The 14304-nt window shown below is 39.9% G+C and overlaps 8 non-coding genes and 34 pseudogenes across 8 annotated transcripts; all 42 read left to right on the plus strand.

Moving 5' to 3' along the window:
• The first annotated feature begins 157 nt into the window (after positions 1–157).
• LOC148694996 (5S ribosomal RNA) lies at positions 158–276 on the plus strand. The gene has a single exon (XR_015965999.1). It is a non-coding gene; the product is annotated as a 5S ribosomal RNA (ribosomal RNA).
• Positions 277–2349: 2073 nt separating this feature from the next.
• LOC148694997 (5S ribosomal RNA) lies at positions 2350–2468 on the plus strand. Its single transcript, XR_015965962.1, has one exon. It is a non-coding gene; the product is annotated as a 5S ribosomal RNA (ribosomal RNA).
• Positions 2469–2674: 206 nt separating this feature from the next.
• Positions 2675–2793, plus strand: LOC148694998 (5S ribosomal RNA; annotated as a pseudogene).
• A 170-nt stretch (positions 2794–2963) lies between these two features.
• On the plus strand, positions 2964–3082 carry LOC148694999 (5S ribosomal RNA; annotated as a pseudogene).
• A 162-nt stretch (positions 3083–3244) lies between these two features.
• LOC148695000 (5S ribosomal RNA) lies at positions 3245–3363 on the plus strand (annotated as a pseudogene).
• A 150-nt stretch (positions 3364–3513) lies between these two features.
• On the plus strand, positions 3514–3632 carry LOC148695001 (5S ribosomal RNA; annotated as a pseudogene).
• A 408-nt stretch (positions 3633–4040) lies between these two features.
• LOC148695002 (5S ribosomal RNA) lies at positions 4041–4159 on the plus strand (annotated as a pseudogene).
• A 161-nt stretch (positions 4160–4320) lies between these two features.
• On the plus strand, positions 4321–4439 carry LOC148695003 (5S ribosomal RNA; annotated as a pseudogene).
• A 153-nt stretch (positions 4440–4592) lies between these two features.
• Positions 4593–4711, plus strand: LOC148695004 (5S ribosomal RNA; annotated as a pseudogene).
• Positions 4712–4898: 187 nt separating this feature from the next.
• Positions 4899–5017, plus strand: LOC148695005 (5S ribosomal RNA; annotated as a pseudogene).
• A 176-nt stretch (positions 5018–5193) lies between these two features.
• On the plus strand, positions 5194–5312 carry LOC148695006 (5S ribosomal RNA; annotated as a pseudogene).
• Positions 5313–5501: 189 nt separating this feature from the next.
• On the plus strand, positions 5502–5620 carry LOC148695007 (5S ribosomal RNA; annotated as a pseudogene).
• Positions 5621–5761: 141 nt separating this feature from the next.
• LOC148695008 (5S ribosomal RNA) lies at positions 5762–5880 on the plus strand (annotated as a pseudogene).
• Positions 5881–6061: 181 nt separating this feature from the next.
• On the plus strand, positions 6062–6180 carry LOC148695009 (5S ribosomal RNA). The gene has a single exon (XR_015966088.1). It is a non-coding gene; the product is annotated as a 5S ribosomal RNA (ribosomal RNA).
• Positions 6181–6331: 151 nt separating this feature from the next.
• LOC148695010 (5S ribosomal RNA) lies at positions 6332–6450 on the plus strand (annotated as a pseudogene).
• A 162-nt stretch (positions 6451–6612) lies between these two features.
• LOC148695011 (5S ribosomal RNA) lies at positions 6613–6731 on the plus strand (annotated as a pseudogene).
• A 156-nt stretch (positions 6732–6887) lies between these two features.
• On the plus strand, positions 6888–7006 carry LOC148695012 (5S ribosomal RNA; annotated as a pseudogene).
• Positions 7007–7175: 169 nt separating this feature from the next.
• On the plus strand, positions 7176–7294 carry LOC148695013 (5S ribosomal RNA; annotated as a pseudogene).
• Positions 7295–7469: 175 nt separating this feature from the next.
• Positions 7470–7588, plus strand: LOC148695014 (5S ribosomal RNA; annotated as a pseudogene).
• A 168-nt stretch (positions 7589–7756) lies between these two features.
• LOC148695015 (5S ribosomal RNA) lies at positions 7757–7875 on the plus strand (annotated as a pseudogene).
• Positions 7876–8024: 149 nt separating this feature from the next.
• Positions 8025–8143, plus strand: LOC148695016 (5S ribosomal RNA; annotated as a pseudogene).
• A 185-nt stretch (positions 8144–8328) lies between these two features.
• Positions 8329–8447, plus strand: LOC148695017 (5S ribosomal RNA; annotated as a pseudogene).
• Positions 8448–8622: 175 nt separating this feature from the next.
• LOC148695018 (5S ribosomal RNA) lies at positions 8623–8741 on the plus strand (annotated as a pseudogene).
• A 188-nt stretch (positions 8742–8929) lies between these two features.
• LOC148695019 (5S ribosomal RNA) lies at positions 8930–9048 on the plus strand (annotated as a pseudogene).
• Positions 9049–9188: 140 nt separating this feature from the next.
• On the plus strand, positions 9189–9307 carry LOC148695020 (5S ribosomal RNA; annotated as a pseudogene).
• Positions 9308–9488: 181 nt separating this feature from the next.
• LOC148695021 (5S ribosomal RNA) lies at positions 9489–9607 on the plus strand. Its single transcript, XR_015966079.1, has one exon. It is a non-coding gene; the product is annotated as a 5S ribosomal RNA (ribosomal RNA).
• Positions 9608–9770: 163 nt separating this feature from the next.
• Positions 9771–9889, plus strand: LOC148695022 (5S ribosomal RNA; annotated as a pseudogene).
• Positions 9890–10035: 146 nt separating this feature from the next.
• On the plus strand, positions 10036–10154 carry LOC148695023 (5S ribosomal RNA). Its single transcript, XR_015966065.1, has one exon. It is a non-coding gene; the product is annotated as a 5S ribosomal RNA (ribosomal RNA).
• A 166-nt stretch (positions 10155–10320) lies between these two features.
• On the plus strand, positions 10321–10439 carry LOC148695024 (5S ribosomal RNA; annotated as a pseudogene).
• A 150-nt stretch (positions 10440–10589) lies between these two features.
• On the plus strand, positions 10590–10708 carry LOC148695025 (5S ribosomal RNA). Its single transcript, XR_015966023.1, has one exon. It is a non-coding gene; the product is annotated as a 5S ribosomal RNA (ribosomal RNA).
• A 181-nt stretch (positions 10709–10889) lies between these two features.
• On the plus strand, positions 10890–11008 carry LOC148695026 (5S ribosomal RNA; annotated as a pseudogene).
• A 149-nt stretch (positions 11009–11157) lies between these two features.
• On the plus strand, positions 11158–11276 carry LOC148695027 (5S ribosomal RNA; annotated as a pseudogene).
• Positions 11277–11462: 186 nt separating this feature from the next.
• LOC148695028 (5S ribosomal RNA) lies at positions 11463–11581 on the plus strand (annotated as a pseudogene).
• Positions 11582–11757: 176 nt separating this feature from the next.
• LOC148695029 (5S ribosomal RNA) lies at positions 11758–11876 on the plus strand (annotated as a pseudogene).
• A 151-nt stretch (positions 11877–12027) lies between these two features.
• LOC148695030 (5S ribosomal RNA) lies at positions 12028–12146 on the plus strand (annotated as a pseudogene).
• Positions 12147–12331: 185 nt separating this feature from the next.
• LOC148695031 (5S ribosomal RNA) lies at positions 12332–12450 on the plus strand (annotated as a pseudogene).
• A 175-nt stretch (positions 12451–12625) lies between these two features.
• On the plus strand, positions 12626–12744 carry LOC148695032 (5S ribosomal RNA; annotated as a pseudogene).
• Positions 12745–12933: 189 nt separating this feature from the next.
• Positions 12934–13052, plus strand: LOC148695033 (5S ribosomal RNA; annotated as a pseudogene).
• Positions 13053–13192: 140 nt separating this feature from the next.
• LOC148695034 (5S ribosomal RNA) lies at positions 13193–13311 on the plus strand. The gene has a single exon (XR_015966084.1). It is a non-coding gene; the product is annotated as a 5S ribosomal RNA (ribosomal RNA).
• A 181-nt stretch (positions 13312–13492) lies between these two features.
• LOC148695035 (5S ribosomal RNA) lies at positions 13493–13611 on the plus strand. The gene has a single exon (XR_015966089.1). It is a non-coding gene; the product is annotated as a 5S ribosomal RNA (ribosomal RNA).
• Positions 13612–13775: 164 nt separating this feature from the next.
• LOC148695036 (5S ribosomal RNA) lies at positions 13776–13894 on the plus strand (annotated as a pseudogene).
• Positions 13895–14062: 168 nt separating this feature from the next.
• LOC148695037 (5S ribosomal RNA) lies at positions 14063–14181 on the plus strand (annotated as a pseudogene).
• Positions 14182–14304: the final 123 nt, after the last annotated feature.

A 14304-nucleotide genomic window follows, 5' to 3' on the forward strand; every position in this document is an offset into this window, starting at 1 on the left:
GCGCGTCGTATATAACCGAGCCTCGATCTTATACGACGAGCCTCGATCTTGGGAGATGAAAGAAATAGAGTAGTCATACTAATTTTATTTATTTATTTTTGAATTTCGTGCAAACGGCAAAGAAATGGTTAAATACAATTACAAGTCGTAGACTAACGGATGCGATCATACCAACTCACATGCACCGGATCCCATCAGAACTCCGAAGTTAAGCGAGTTTGGGCGAGAGTAGTACTAGGATGGGTGACCTCCTGGGAAGTCCTCGTGTTGCATCCGCCAATCTTTTTTTTTTTTTTTTTTTTTTTGGGTTTTTGTTTTTTGGGAAGCGCGTCGTATATATGTTGGAAGTATGCCCACAAAGCCACTCATTTGATGTAATAGCTTTTTGGAATACTTATTGTGTTATACTTTTATATGTTTAATAGAGGGCAAAGCTTATTGTTAATCACTATTTATAGTATCTTGTGTTTAAGCAATAAGGGAATCCAAGGAATGTATTTGATCTAAGAGACAAGTGATTTAAGTTAGTTAAATTAACGAGACCTTTCTCTTATGTTCCTTCCTAAAACGTTCCTAGCCATAGGATTGCCAATTGGGCATTGACAATCCGCTAAGGTTAGTATGTGTTATGTCGACTCAAGCGTGAGTATGAACTAGTCTCAAGTCATTTGGTGTTGGACACTAAGGCAAACACATAGGTGCTCGAAAGAGTAATCGAGTACACTGAACAACGATCAAACGAGAGTTCGAACATACATGTCATGTGAGAACTCAATAGTTGCAATATGCAAAGTAGTCCTTTGACCTGAGGCATCATTGATGTCTAATGGTTAGGTCCTTGATCTTTGATTATGTCAACGGCATTCCATTGGAGTGTCCACGGCATTGTTGGGGTCAAGCTATCTAGTCATGTAGGCATATGAATGTACAACAAGGGATCTCTAACCTTCAATGATGGAAGGAGAATACTCTAAGATATGATTCGAGAGTCTTTGGCCAAAGCATATGAATATGACTAAGGAAGATGTTCCAAATCTTATTCAATTGAATCATATAGAGAAGTATCACATTGGATAGTAGACATGAAACAAACTATCACTTAAACAATGTGATTAAGAGTATTGTATTAGAGAATGACCGTATTGCATTGTAGTTGTAACTGGATAGGTTCTCCAACCACTTCTACTTAGCTTGGGTAACCATGACATGCTGCTAGGCGTCACCCATGGTTTGTGGAAGCCCTAAAGATTAGCAAACACTAATTTTAAGGGAGAATTGAAATGTGGTTTCAATTCACAATCGATCGTTAAGAGTAACATCGCCCACTACCTCGCTAATTGGAACCTAATGGATCGTACACCGAGTAAGGATATAAGTGAAGAAATTATATGAAATGGATCAGCAATTAAATGGTTTAATTGAAGAATGGTCAAGATTAATTAAATAGTTAATTAATTATACGAAACGTTCGTATTAGGCGTTTAAGTTAGTTTTGGGCTTCGGGGCGCAAAAACGTTTTGGTCCACAAGGCCCATTATGTTTAAGTTGTATGACAACTAAAACAAAATGGGCAATTAAGCCCAATAACAACATATGGCCGGCCATAAGGGTGGAGGGTAGTGAACTTGGCTTAATTGCAAGTTTGCCACTCCATTGTGAGGTGGTATAAAGACATCTTTATAACCATTTCATCCTAAGGGGTTTTCTAAGGGAATTTGGGTGAAACCTATTCTCTCATTTTCTACATAGAGGCCGGCCACCTTAGGGGAAGAACATCTAGCAATCTTTCTTCCCTAAGTCATCCATTTCATCTTCACACAACATCTTTGGTGTGGAGACTTAGAGACACCAAACTTTTGGTGTTTTGGAGAACAAATCCTCAAATCCTCAAAGAAGAAAAAGGAGCACTAAAAGGGAGGAAATCACAAGGAAGATCCAAGGAGCAAGGAGGTGACTTGAAGGCCCTCCACTTGGGTGAATCCCTTGTGCAATCAAGGATGAGCTTCAAGGGTAAAGAATCTCTAAATTCTTATTCTCTTTAATATTGTTAAAGAGTCTTATGGTTCACCGTATACTAGGCTTTGAAAGTCATGGGTTTTATGAATTGTTTTTGAATGCATGCCTACTTTAAAGTGTTATTAGTATGCCTATGTATTCAAATGTTCATGCATGTTCTTAGCTAGGACAAGATTTTTCCTTCAATATAACCGAGCCTCGATCTCATACGACGAGCCTCGATCTTGGGAGATGAAAGAAATAGAGTAGTCGTACTAATTTTATTTATTTATTTTTGAATTTCGTGCAAACGGCAAAGAAATGGTTAAATACAATTACAAGTCGTAGACTAACGGATGCGATCATACCAACTCACATGCACCGGATCCCATCAGAACTCCGAAGTTAAGCGAGTTTGGGCGAGAGTAGTACTAGGATGGGTGACCTCCTGGGAAGTCCTCGTGTTGCATCCCCCAATCTTTTTTTCTTTTTTTTTTTTTTTGGTTTTTTGTTTTTTGGGAAGCGCGTCGTATATAACCGAGCCTCGATCTTATACGACGAGCCTCGATCTTGGGAGATGAAAGAAATAGAGTAGTCGTACTAATTTTATTTATTTATTTTTGAATTTCGTGCAAACGGCAAAGAAATGGTTAAATACAATTACAAGTCGTAGACCAACGGATGCGATCATACCAACTCACATGCACCGGATCCCATAAGAACTCCAAAGTTAAGCGAGTTTGGGCAAGTGTAGTACTAGGATGGGAGACCTCCTGGGAAGTCCTCGTGTTGCATCCCCTAATCTTTTTTTTTTTTTTTTTTTTTTTGATTTTTTTTTTGTTTTTTGGGAAGAGCGTCGTATATAACCGAGCCTCGTGTTTGGGTGATGAAAGAAATAGAGTAGTAGTACTAATTTTATTTCTTTTTTTTTAATTTCGTGCAAATCGAATTACAAGTCGTAGACTAACGGATGCGATCATACCAACTCACATGCACCAGATCCCATAAGAACTCCAAACTTAAGCGAGTTTCGGCGAGAGTAGTACTAGGATGGGAGACCTCCTGGGAAGTCCTCGTGTTGCATCCCCCAATCTTTTTTTTGTTTTTTGGGAAGAGCGTCGTATATAACCGAGCCTCGTGTTTGGGAGATGAAAGAAATAGAGTAGTAGTACTAATTTTATTTCTTTTTTTTTAATTTCGTGCAAACGGCAAAGAAATGGTTAAATACAATTACAAGTCGTAGACTAACGGATATGATCATACCAACTCACATGCACCGGATCCCATCAGAACTCCGAAGTTAAGCAAGTTTGGGCGAGAGTAGTACTAGGATGGGTGACCTCCTGGGAAGTTCTCGTGCCGCATTCCCCAATCTTTTTTTTTTTTTTTTTTTTTTGGGAAGCGCGTCGTATATAACTGAGCCTCGTGTTTGGGAGATGAAAGAAATAGAGTAGTCGTAAAAATTTTATTTCTTTTTTTTGAATTTCGTGCAAATCGAATTACAAGTCGTAGACCAACGGATGCGATCATACCAACTCACATGCACCGGATCCCATAAGAACTCCAAAGTTAAGCGAGTTTGGGTAAGTGTAGTACTAGGATGGGAGACCTCCTGGGAATTCCTCGTGTTGCATCCCCCAATCTTTTTTTTTTTTTTTTTTTTTTTTGTTTTTTTTTTGTTTTTTGGGAAGAGCGTCGTATATAACCGAGCCTCGTGTTTGGGAGATGAAAGAAATAGAGTAGTAGTACTAATTTTATTTCTTTTTTTTTTAATTTCGTGCAAACGGCAAAGAAATGGTTAAATACGATCATACCAACTCACATGCATCCAAAGTTTGGGCGAGAGTAGTACTAGGATGGGTGACCTCCTGGGAAGTTCTCGTGTTGCAACCCCCAATCTTTTTTTTTTTTTTTTTGTTTTTTGGGAAGCGCTTCGCATATAACCGAGCCTCGCGTTTGGGAGATGAAAGAAATAGAGTAGTAGTACTAAATTTATTTCTTTTTTTTGAATTTCGTGCAAATCGAATTACAAGTCGTAGACTAACGGATGCGATCATACCAACTCACATGCACCAGATCCCATCAGAACTCCAAACTTAAGCGAGTTTGGGCGACAGTAGTACTAGGATGGGAGATCTCCTGGGAAGTCCTCGTGTTGCATCCCCCAATCTTTTTTTTTTTTTTGGGAAGAGCGTCGTATATAACCGAGCCTCGTGTTTGGGAGATGAAAGAAATAGAGTAGTAGTACTAATTTTATTTCTTTTTTTTGAATTTCGTGCAAACGGCAAAGAAATGGTTAAATACAATTACAAGTCGTAGACTAACGGATGCGATCATAGCAACTCACATGCACCGGATCCCATCAGAACTCTGAAGTTAAGCAAGTTTGGGCGAGAGTAGTACTAGGATGGGTGACTTCCTTGGAAGTCCTCGTGTTGCATTCCCCAATCTTTTTTTTTTTTTTTTTTGTTTTTAGGGAAGCGCGTCGTATATAACCGAGCCTCGTGTTTGGGAGATGAAAGAAATAGAGTAGTAGTACTAATTTTATTTCTTTTTTTTGAATTTCGTGCAAATCGAATTACAAGTCGTAGACTAACGGATGCGATCATACCAACTCACATGCACCAGATCCCATAAGAACTCCAAACTTAAGCGAGTTTGGGCGAGAGTAGTACTAGGATGGGAGACCTCCTGGGAAGTCCTCGTGTTGCATCCCCCAATCTTTTTTTTTTTGTTTTTTTTTTGTTTTTTTTTTGTTTTTTGGGAAGAGCGTCGTATATAACCGAGCCTCGTGTTTGGGAGATGAAAGAAATAGAGTAGTAGTACTAATTTTATCTCTTTATTTTTAATTTCGTGCAAACGGCAAAGAAGTGGTTAAATACAATTACAAGTCGTAGACTAACGGATACGATCATACCAACTCACATGCACCGGATCCCATCAGAACTCCGAAGTTAAGCAAGTTTGGGCGAGAGTAGTACTAGGATGGGTGACCTCCTGGGAAGTCCTCGTGCTGCATTCCCCAATCTTGTTTTTTTTTTGTTTTTTTTGATTTTTGGGAAGCGCGTCGTATATAACCGAGCCTCGTGTTTGGGAGATGAAAGAAATAGAGTAGTCGTACTAGTTTTATTTCTTTTCTTTGAATTCCGTGCAAACGGCAAGGAAATGGTTAAATACGATTACAAGTCGCAGACTAAACGATGCGATCATACCAACTCACATGCACCGGATCCCATAAGAACTCTGAAGTTAAGCAAGTTTGGGCAAGAGTAGTACTAGGATGGGAGACCTCCTAGGAAGTCCTCGTGTTGCATCCCCCAATCTTTTTTTTTTTTTTTTTTTTTGCTTTGTTTTTTTTTTTTTTTGGGATGCGCGTCGTATATAACCGAGCCTCGTGCTTGGGAGATGAAAGAAATAGAGTAGTAGTACTAATTTTATTTCTTTTTTTTTAATTTCGTGCAAACGGCAAAGAAATGGTTAAATAGAATTACAAGTCGTAGACTAACGGATACGATCATACCAACTCACATGCACCGGATCCCATAAGAACTCTGAAGTTAAGCAAGTTTGGGCGAGGGTGGTACTAGAATGGGTGACCTCCTGGGAAGTTCTCGTGTTGCATCCCCCAATCTTTTTTTTTTTTTGGGAAGCGCGTCGCATATAACCGAGCCTCGTGTTTTGGAGATGAAAGAAATAGAGTAGTAGTACTAATTTTATTTCTCTTTTTTGAATTTCGTGCAAATCGAATTACAAGTCGTAGACTAACGGATGCGATCATACCAACTCACATGCACCGGATTCCATCAGAACTCCAAACTTAAGCGAGTTTGGGCGAGAGTAGTAATAGGATGGGAGACCTCCTGGGAAGTCCTCGTGTTGCATCCCCCAATCTTTTTTTTCTTTTTTTGTTTTTTTTTTTTTTTTTGGGAAGAGCGTCGTATATAACCGAGCCTTGTGTTTGGGAGATGAAAGAAATAGAGTAGTAGTACTAATTTTATTTCTTTTTTTTGAATTTCGTGAAAACGGCAAAGAAATGGTTAAATACAATTACAAGCGGTAGACTAACGGATACGATCATACCAACTCACATGCACCGGATCCCATCAGAACTCCGAAGTTAAGCAAGTTTGGGCGAGAGTAGTACTAGGATGGGTGACCTCCTGGGAAGTTCTCGTGTTGCAACCCCCAATCTTTTTTTTTTTTTTTTTTTTTTTGGGAAGCGGTTCGCATATAACCGAGCCTCGCGTTTGGGAGATGAAAGAAATAGAGTAGTAGTACTAAATTTATTTCTTTTTTTTGAATTTCGTGCAAATTGAATTACAAGTCGTAGACTAACGGATGCGATCATACCAACTCACATGCACCAGATCCCATCAGAACTCCAAACTTAAGCGAGTTTGGGCGAGAGTAGTACTAGGATGGGAGATCTCCTGGGAAGTCCTCGTGTTGCATCCCCCAATCTTTTTTTTTTTTTTTGGGAAGAGCGTCGTATATAACCGAGCCTCGTGTTTGGGAGATGAAAGAAATAGAGTAGTAGTACTAATTTTATTTCTTTTTTTTGAATTTCGTGCAAACGGCAAAGAAATGGTTAAATACAATTACAAGTCGTAGACTAACGGATGCGATCATAGCAACTCACATGCACCGGATCCCATCAGAACTCTGAAGTTAAGCAAGTTTGGGCGAGAGTAGTACTAGGATGGGTGACCTCCTTGGAAGTCCTCGTGTTGCATTCCCCAGTCTTTTTTTTTTTTTGTTTTTTTGTTTTTTGGGAAGCGCGTCGTATATAACCGAGCCTCGTGTTTGGGAGATGAAAGAAATAGAGTAGTAGTACTAATTTTATTTCTTTTTTTTGAATTTTGAGCAAATCGAATTACAAGTCGTAGACTAACGGATGCGATCATACCTACTCACATGCACCGGATCCCATAAGAACTCCAAAGTTAAGCGAGTTTGGGCAAGAGTAGTACTAGGATGGGAGACCTCCTAGGAAGTCCTCGTGTTGCATCCCCGAATGTTTTTTTTGTTTTTTGTTTTTTGGGAAGCGCGTCGTATATAACCCCGCCTCGTGTTTGGGAGATGAAAGAAATAGAGTAGTAGTACTAATTTTATTTCTTTTTTTTGAATTTCGTGCAAACGGCAAAGAAATGGTTAAATACAATTACAAGTCGTAGACTAACGGATACGATCATACCAACTCACATGCACCGGATCCCATCAGAACTCCGAAGTTAAGCAAGTTTGGGCGAGAGTAGTACTAGGATGGGTGACCTCCTGGGAAGTCCTCGTGCTGCATTCCCCAATCTTTTTTTTTTTTGTTTTTTTTGTTTTTTGGGAAGCGCGTCGTATATAACCGAGCCTCGTGTTTGGGAGATGAAAGAAATAGAGTAGTCGTACTAGTTTTATTTCTTTTCTTTGAATTCCGTGCAAACGGCAAAGAAATGGTTAAATACGATTACAAGTCGCAGACTAAAGGATGCGATCATACCAACTCACATCCACCGGATGCCAACAGAACTCTGAAGTTAAGCGAGTTTGGGCAAGAGAAGTACTAGGATGGGAGACCTCCTGGGAAGTCCTCGTGTTGCATCCCCTAATCTTTTTTTTTTTTTTGTTTTTTGGGAAGCGCGTCGTATATAACCGAGCCTCGTGTTTGGGAGATGAAAGAAATAGAGTAGTCGTACTAGTTTTATTTCTTTTCTTTGAATTCCGTGCAAACGGCAAAGAAATGGTTAAATACGATTACAAGTCGCAGACTAAAGGATGCGATCATACCAACTCACATCCACCGGATGCCAACAGAACTCTGAAGTTAAGCGAGTTTGGGCAAGAGAAGTACTAGGATGGGAGACCTCCTGGGAAGTCCTCGTGTTGCATCCCCTAATCTTTTTTTTTTTTTTGTTTTTTGGGAAGCGCGTCGTATATAACCGAGCCTCGTGTTTGGGAGATGAAAGAAATAGAGTAGTAGTACTAATTTTATTTCTTTTTTTTGAATTTCGTGCAAATCGAATTACAAGTCGTAGACTAACGGATGCGATCATACCAACTCACATGCACCAGATCCCATAAGAACTCCAAACTTAAGCGAGTTTGGGCGAGAGTAGTACTAGGATGGGAGACCTCCTGGGAAGTCCTCATGTTGCATCCCCCAATCTTTTTTTTTTTTTTTTTTTTGTTTTTTTTTTGTTTTTTGGGAAGAGCGTCGTATATAACCGAGCCTCGTGTTTGGGAGATGAAAGAAATAGAGTAGTAGTACTAATTTTATTTCTTTTATTTTAATTTCGTGCAAACGGCAAAGAAGTGGTTAAATACAATTACAAGTCGTAGCCTAACGGATACGATCATACCAACTCACATGCACCGGATCCCATAAGAACTCCGAAGTTAAGCAAGTTTGGGCGAGAGTAGTACTAGGATGGGTGACCTCCTGGGAAGTCCTCGTGCTGCATTCCCCAATCTTTTTTTTTTTTGTTTTTTTTGTTTTTTGGGAAGCGCGTCGTATATAACCGAGCCTCGTGTTTGGGAGATGAAAGAAATAAAGTAGTCGTACTAGTTTTATTTCTTTTCTTTGAATTCCGTGCAAACGGCAAAGAAATGGTTAAATACGATTACAAGTCGCAGACTAAAGGATGCGATCATACCAACTCACATCCACCGGATCCCAACAGAACTCTGAAGTTAAGCGAGTTTGGGCAAGAGAAGTACTAGGATGGGAGACCTCCTGGGAAGTCCACGTGTTGCATCCCCCAATCTTTTTTTTTTTTTTTTTTTTTGCTTTGTTTTTTTTTTTTTTGGGATGCGCGTCGTACATAACCGAGCCTCGTGCTTGGGAGATGAAAGAAATAGAGTAGTAGTACTAATTTTATTTCTTTTTTTTTCATTTCGTGCAATCGGCAAAGAAATGGTTAAATACAATTACAAGTCGTAGACGAACGGATACGATCATACCAACTCACATGCACCGGATCCCATCAGAACTCTGAAGTTAAGCAAGTTTGGGCGAGGGTGGTACTAGAATGGGTGACCTCCTGGGAAGTTCTCGTGTTGCATCCCCCAATCTTTTTTTTTTTTGGGAAGCGCGTCGCATATAACCGAGCCTCGTGTTTGGGAGATGAAAGAAATAGAGTAGCAGTACTAATTTTATTTCTCTTTTTTGAATTTCGTGCAAATCGAATTACAAGTCGTAGACTAACGGATGCGATCATACCAACTCACATGCACCGGATCCCATCAGAACTCCAAACTAAAACGAGTTTGGGCGAGAGTAGTACTAGGATGGGAGACCTCCTGGGAAGTCCTCGTGTTGCATCCCCCAATCTTTTTTTTCTTTTTTTGTTTTTTTTTTGTTTTTTGGGAAGAGCGTCGTATATAACCGAGCCTCGTGTTTGGGAGATGAAAGAAATAGACTAGTAGTACTAATTTTATTTCTTTTTTTTGAATTTCGTGCAAACGCCAAAGAAATGGTTATATACAATTACAAGTCGTAGACTAACGGATGCGATTATACCAACTCACATGCACCGGATCCCATCAGAACTCCGAAGTTAGGCGAGTTTGGGCGAGAGTAGTACTAGGATGGGTGACCTCCTGGGAAGTCCTCGTGTTGCATCCCCCAATCTTTTTTTTTTTTTTTTTGGAAGCGCGTCGTATATAACCGAGCGTCTTGTTTGGGAGATGAAAGAAATAGAGTAGTAGTACTAATTTTATTTCTTTTTTTTGAATTTCGTGCAAACGGCAAAGAAATGGTTAAATAGAATTACAAGTCGAAGACTAACGGATGCGATCATACCAACTCACATGCACCGTATCCCATCAGAACTCCGAAGTTAAGCGAGTTTGGGCAAGAGTAGTACTAGGATAGGTGACCTCCTGGGAAGTCCTCGTGTTGCATCCCCCAATCATTTTTTTTTTGTTTTTTGGGAAGCGCGTCGCATATAACCGAGCCTCGTGTTTGGGAGATGAAAGAAATAGAGTAGTAGTACTAATTTTATTTCTTTTTTTTGAATTTCGTGCAAATCGAATTACAAGTCGTAGACTAACGGATGCGATCATACCAACTCACATGCACCGGATCCCATCAGAACTCCAAAGTTAAGCGAGTTTGGGCGAGAGTAGTACTAGGATGGGAGACCTTCTGGGAACTCCTCGTGTTGCATCCCCCAATCTTTTTTTTTTTTGTTTTTTGGGAAGCGCGTCGCATATAACCGAGCCTCGTGTTTGGGAGATGAAAGAAATAGAGTAGTAGTACTAATTTTATTTCTTTTTTTTGAATTTCGTGCAAACGGGAAAGAAATGGTTATATACAATTACAAGTCGTAGACTAACGGATGCGATTATACCAACTCACATGCACCGGATCCAATCAGAACTCCGAAGTTAGGCGAGTTTGGGCGAGAGTAGTACTAGGATGGGTGACCTCCTGGGAAGTCCTCGTGTTGCATCCCCCAATGTTTTTGTTTTTTTTTGTTTTTTGGGAAGCGCGTCATATATAACCGAGCCTCATGTTTGGGAGATGAAAGAAATAGAGTAGTAGTACTAATTTTATTTCTTTTTTTTGAATTTCGTGCAAATCGAATTACAAGTCGTAGACTAACGGATGCGATCATACCAACTCACATGCACCGGATCCCATCAGAACTCCGAAGTTAAGCGAGTTTGGGCGAGAGTAGTACTAGTATGGGAGACCTCCTGGGAAGTCCTCGTGTTGCATCCCCCAATCTTTTTTTTCTTTTTTTGTTTTTTTTTTGTTTTTTGGGAAGAGCGTCGTATATAACCGAGCCTCGTGTTCGGGAGATGAAAGAAATAGAGTAGTAGTACTAATTTTATTTCTTTTTTTTGAATTTCGTGCAAACGGCAAAGAAATGGTTATATACAATTACAAGTCGTAGACTAGCGGATGCGATTATACCAACTCACATGCATTGGATCCCATCAGAACTCCGAAGTTAGGCGAGTTTGGGCGAGAGTAGTACTAGGATGGGTGACCTCCTGGGAAGTCCTCGTGTTGCATCCCCTAATCTTTTTTTTTTTTTTGTTTTTTGGGAAGCGCGTCGCATATAGCCGAGCCTCGTGTTTGGGAGATGAAAGAAATAGAGTAGTAGTACTAATTTTATTTCTTTTTTTTGAATTTCGTGCAAATCGAATTACAAGTCGTAGACTAACGGATGCGATCATACCAACTCACATGCACCGGATCCCATCAGAACTCCAAAGTTAAGCGAGTTTGGGCGAGAGTAGTGCTAGGATGGGAGACCTCCCTGGAAGTCGTCGTGTTGCATCCCCCAATCTTTTTTTTCTTTTTTTTTTGTTTTTTTTTTTTGTTTTTTTGGAAGCGCGTCGTATATAACCAAGCCTCGTGTTTGGGAGATGAAAGAAATAGAGTAGTAGTACTAATTTTATTTCTTTTTTTTGAATTTCGTGCAAACGGCAAAGAAATGGTTAAATACAATTACAAGTCGTAGACTAACGGATGCGAACATACCAACTCACATGCACCGGATCTCATCAGAACTTCAAAGGTAAGCGAGTTTGGGCGAGAGTAGTACTAGGATGGGTGACCTCCTGGGAAGTCCTCGTGTTGCATCCCGCTATCTTTTTTTTTTTTTTTTTTTTTTGTTTTTTGGGAAATGCGTCGTATATACCAGAGCCTTGTGTTTGGGAGATGAAAGAAATAGAGTAGTAGTACTAATTTTATTTCTTTTTTTTGAATTTCGTGCAAACGGCAAAGAAATGGTTAAATACAATTACAAGTCGTAGACTAACGGATGCGATCATACCAACTCAGATGCACCGAATCCCAGCAGAACTCCGAAGTTAAGCTAGTTTGGGCGAGAGTAGTACTAGGATGGGTGACCTCCTGGGAAGTCGTCGTGTTGCATCTCCCAATCTTTTTTTTTTTTTTTTTTTTTTTGGGAAGCGCGTCGTATATAACCGAGCCTCGTGTTTGGGAGATGAAAGAAATAGAGTAGTAGTACTAATTTTATTTCTTTTTTTTGAATTTCGTGCAAATCGAATTACAAGTCGTAGACTAACGGATGCGATCATACCAACTCACATGCACCAGATCCCATAAGAACTCCAAACTTAAGCGAGTTTGGGCGAGAGTAGTACTAGGATGGGAGACCTCCTGGGAAGTCCTCATGTTGCATCCACCAATCTTTTTTTTTTTTTTTTTTTTGTTTTTTTTTTGTTTTTTGGGAAGAGCGTCGTATATAACCGAGCCTCGTGTTTGGGAGATGAAAGAAATAGAGTAGTAGTACTAATTTTATTTCTTTTTTTTTAATTTCGTGCAAACGGCAAAGAAGTGGTTAAATACAATTACAAGTCGTAGCCTAACGGATACGATCATACCAACTCACATGCACCGGATCCCATAAGAACTCCGAAGTTAAGCAAGTTTGGGCGAGAGTAGTACTAGGATGGGTGACCTCCTGGGAAGTCCTCGTGCTGCATTCCCCAATCTTTTTTTTTTTTGTTTTTTTTGTTTTTTGGGAAGCGCGCCGTATATAACCGAGCCTCGTGTTTGGGAGATGAAAGAAATAGAGTAGTCGTACTAGTTTTATTTCTTTTCTTTGAATTCCGTGCAAACGGCAAAGAAATGGTTAAATACGATTACAAGTCGCAGACTAAAGGATGCGATCATACCAACTCACATCCACCGGATCCCAACAGAACTCTGAAGTTAAGCGAGTTTGGGCAAGAGAAGTACTAGGATGGGAGACCACCTGGGAAGTCCACGTGTTGCATCCCCCAATCTTTTTTTTTTTTTTTTTTTTTGCTTTGTTTTTTTTTTTTTTTGGGATGCGCGTCGTACATAACCGAGCCTCGTGCTTGGGAGATGAAAGAAATAGAGTAGTAGTACTAATTTTATTTCTTTTTTTTTAATTTCGTGCAATCGGCAAAGAAATGGTTAAATACAATTACAAGTCGTAGACGAACGGATACGATCATACCAACTCACATGCACCGGATCCCATCAGAACTCTGAAGTTAAGCAAGTTTGGGTGAGGGTGGTACTAGAATGGGTGACCTCCTGGGAAGTTCTCGTGTTGCATCCCCCAATCTTTTTTTTTTTTGGGAAGCGCGTCGCATATAACCGAGCCTCGTGTTTGGGAGATGAAAGAAATAGAGTAGCAGTACTAATTTTATTTCTCTTTTTTGAATTTCGTGCAAATCGAATTACAAGTCGTAGACTAACGGATGCGATCATACCAACTCACATGCACCGGATCCCATCAGAACTCCAAACTTAAGCGAGTTTGGGCGAGAGTAGTACTAGGATGGGAGACCTCCTGGGAAGTCCTCGTGTTGCATCCCCCAATCTTTTTTTTCTTTTTTTGTTTTTTTTTTGTTTTTTGGGAAGAGCGTCGTATATAACCGAGCCTCGTGTTTGGGAGATGAAAGAAATAGACTAGTAGTACTAATTTTATTTCTTTTTTTTGAATTTCGTGCAAACGCCAAAGAAATGGTTATATACAATTACAAGTCGTAGACTAACGGATGCGATTATACCAACTCACATGCACCGGATCCCATCAGAACTCCGAAGTTAGGCGAGTTTAGGCGAGAGTAGTACTAGGATGGGTGACCTCCTGGGAAGTCCTCGTGTTGCATCCCCCAATCTTTTTTTTTTTTTTTTTTGGAAGCGCGTCGTATATAACCGAGCGTCTTGTTTGGGAGATGAAAGAAATAGAGTAGTAGTACTTATTTTATTTCTTTTTTTTGAATTTCGTGCAAACGGCAAAGAAATGGTTAAATAGAATTACAAGTCGTAGACTAACAGATGCGGTCATACCAACTCACATGCATCGGATCCCATCAGAACTCCGAAGTTAAGCGAGTTTAGGCGAGAGTAGTACTAGGATGGGTGACCTCCTGGGAAGTCCTTGTGTTGTATCCCCCAATCCTTTTTTTTTTTTTGTTTTTTGGGAAGCGCGTCGTATATAACCGAGCCTCGTGTTTGGGAGATGAAAGAAATGGAGTAGTAGTACTAATTTTATTTCTTTTTTTTTAATTTCGTGCAAACGGCAAAGAAATGGTTAAATACAATTACAAGTCGTAGACTAACGGATGAGATCATACCAACTCACATGCACCGGATCCCATCAGAACTCCGAAGTTAAGCTAGTTTGGGCGAGAGTAGTACTAGAATGGGTGACCTTTTGGGAAGTCCCGGTGTTGCATCCCCCAATCTTTTTTTTTTTGTTTTTTGGGAAGCGCGTCGTATATATTCGAGCGGCCGATCCTCGTGTTTGGGAGATGAAAGAAATAGAGTAGTAGTACTAATTTTATTTCTTTTTTTTGAATTTC

Source organism: Pyrus communis, chromosome 8, assembly GCF_041283825.1.
Source record: "Pyrus communis isolate YQ-2024b chromosome 8, ASM4128382v1, whole genome shotgun sequence".
Lineage (NCBI taxonomy): Eukaryota > Viridiplantae > Streptophyta > Magnoliopsida > Rosales > Rosaceae > Pyrus > Pyrus communis.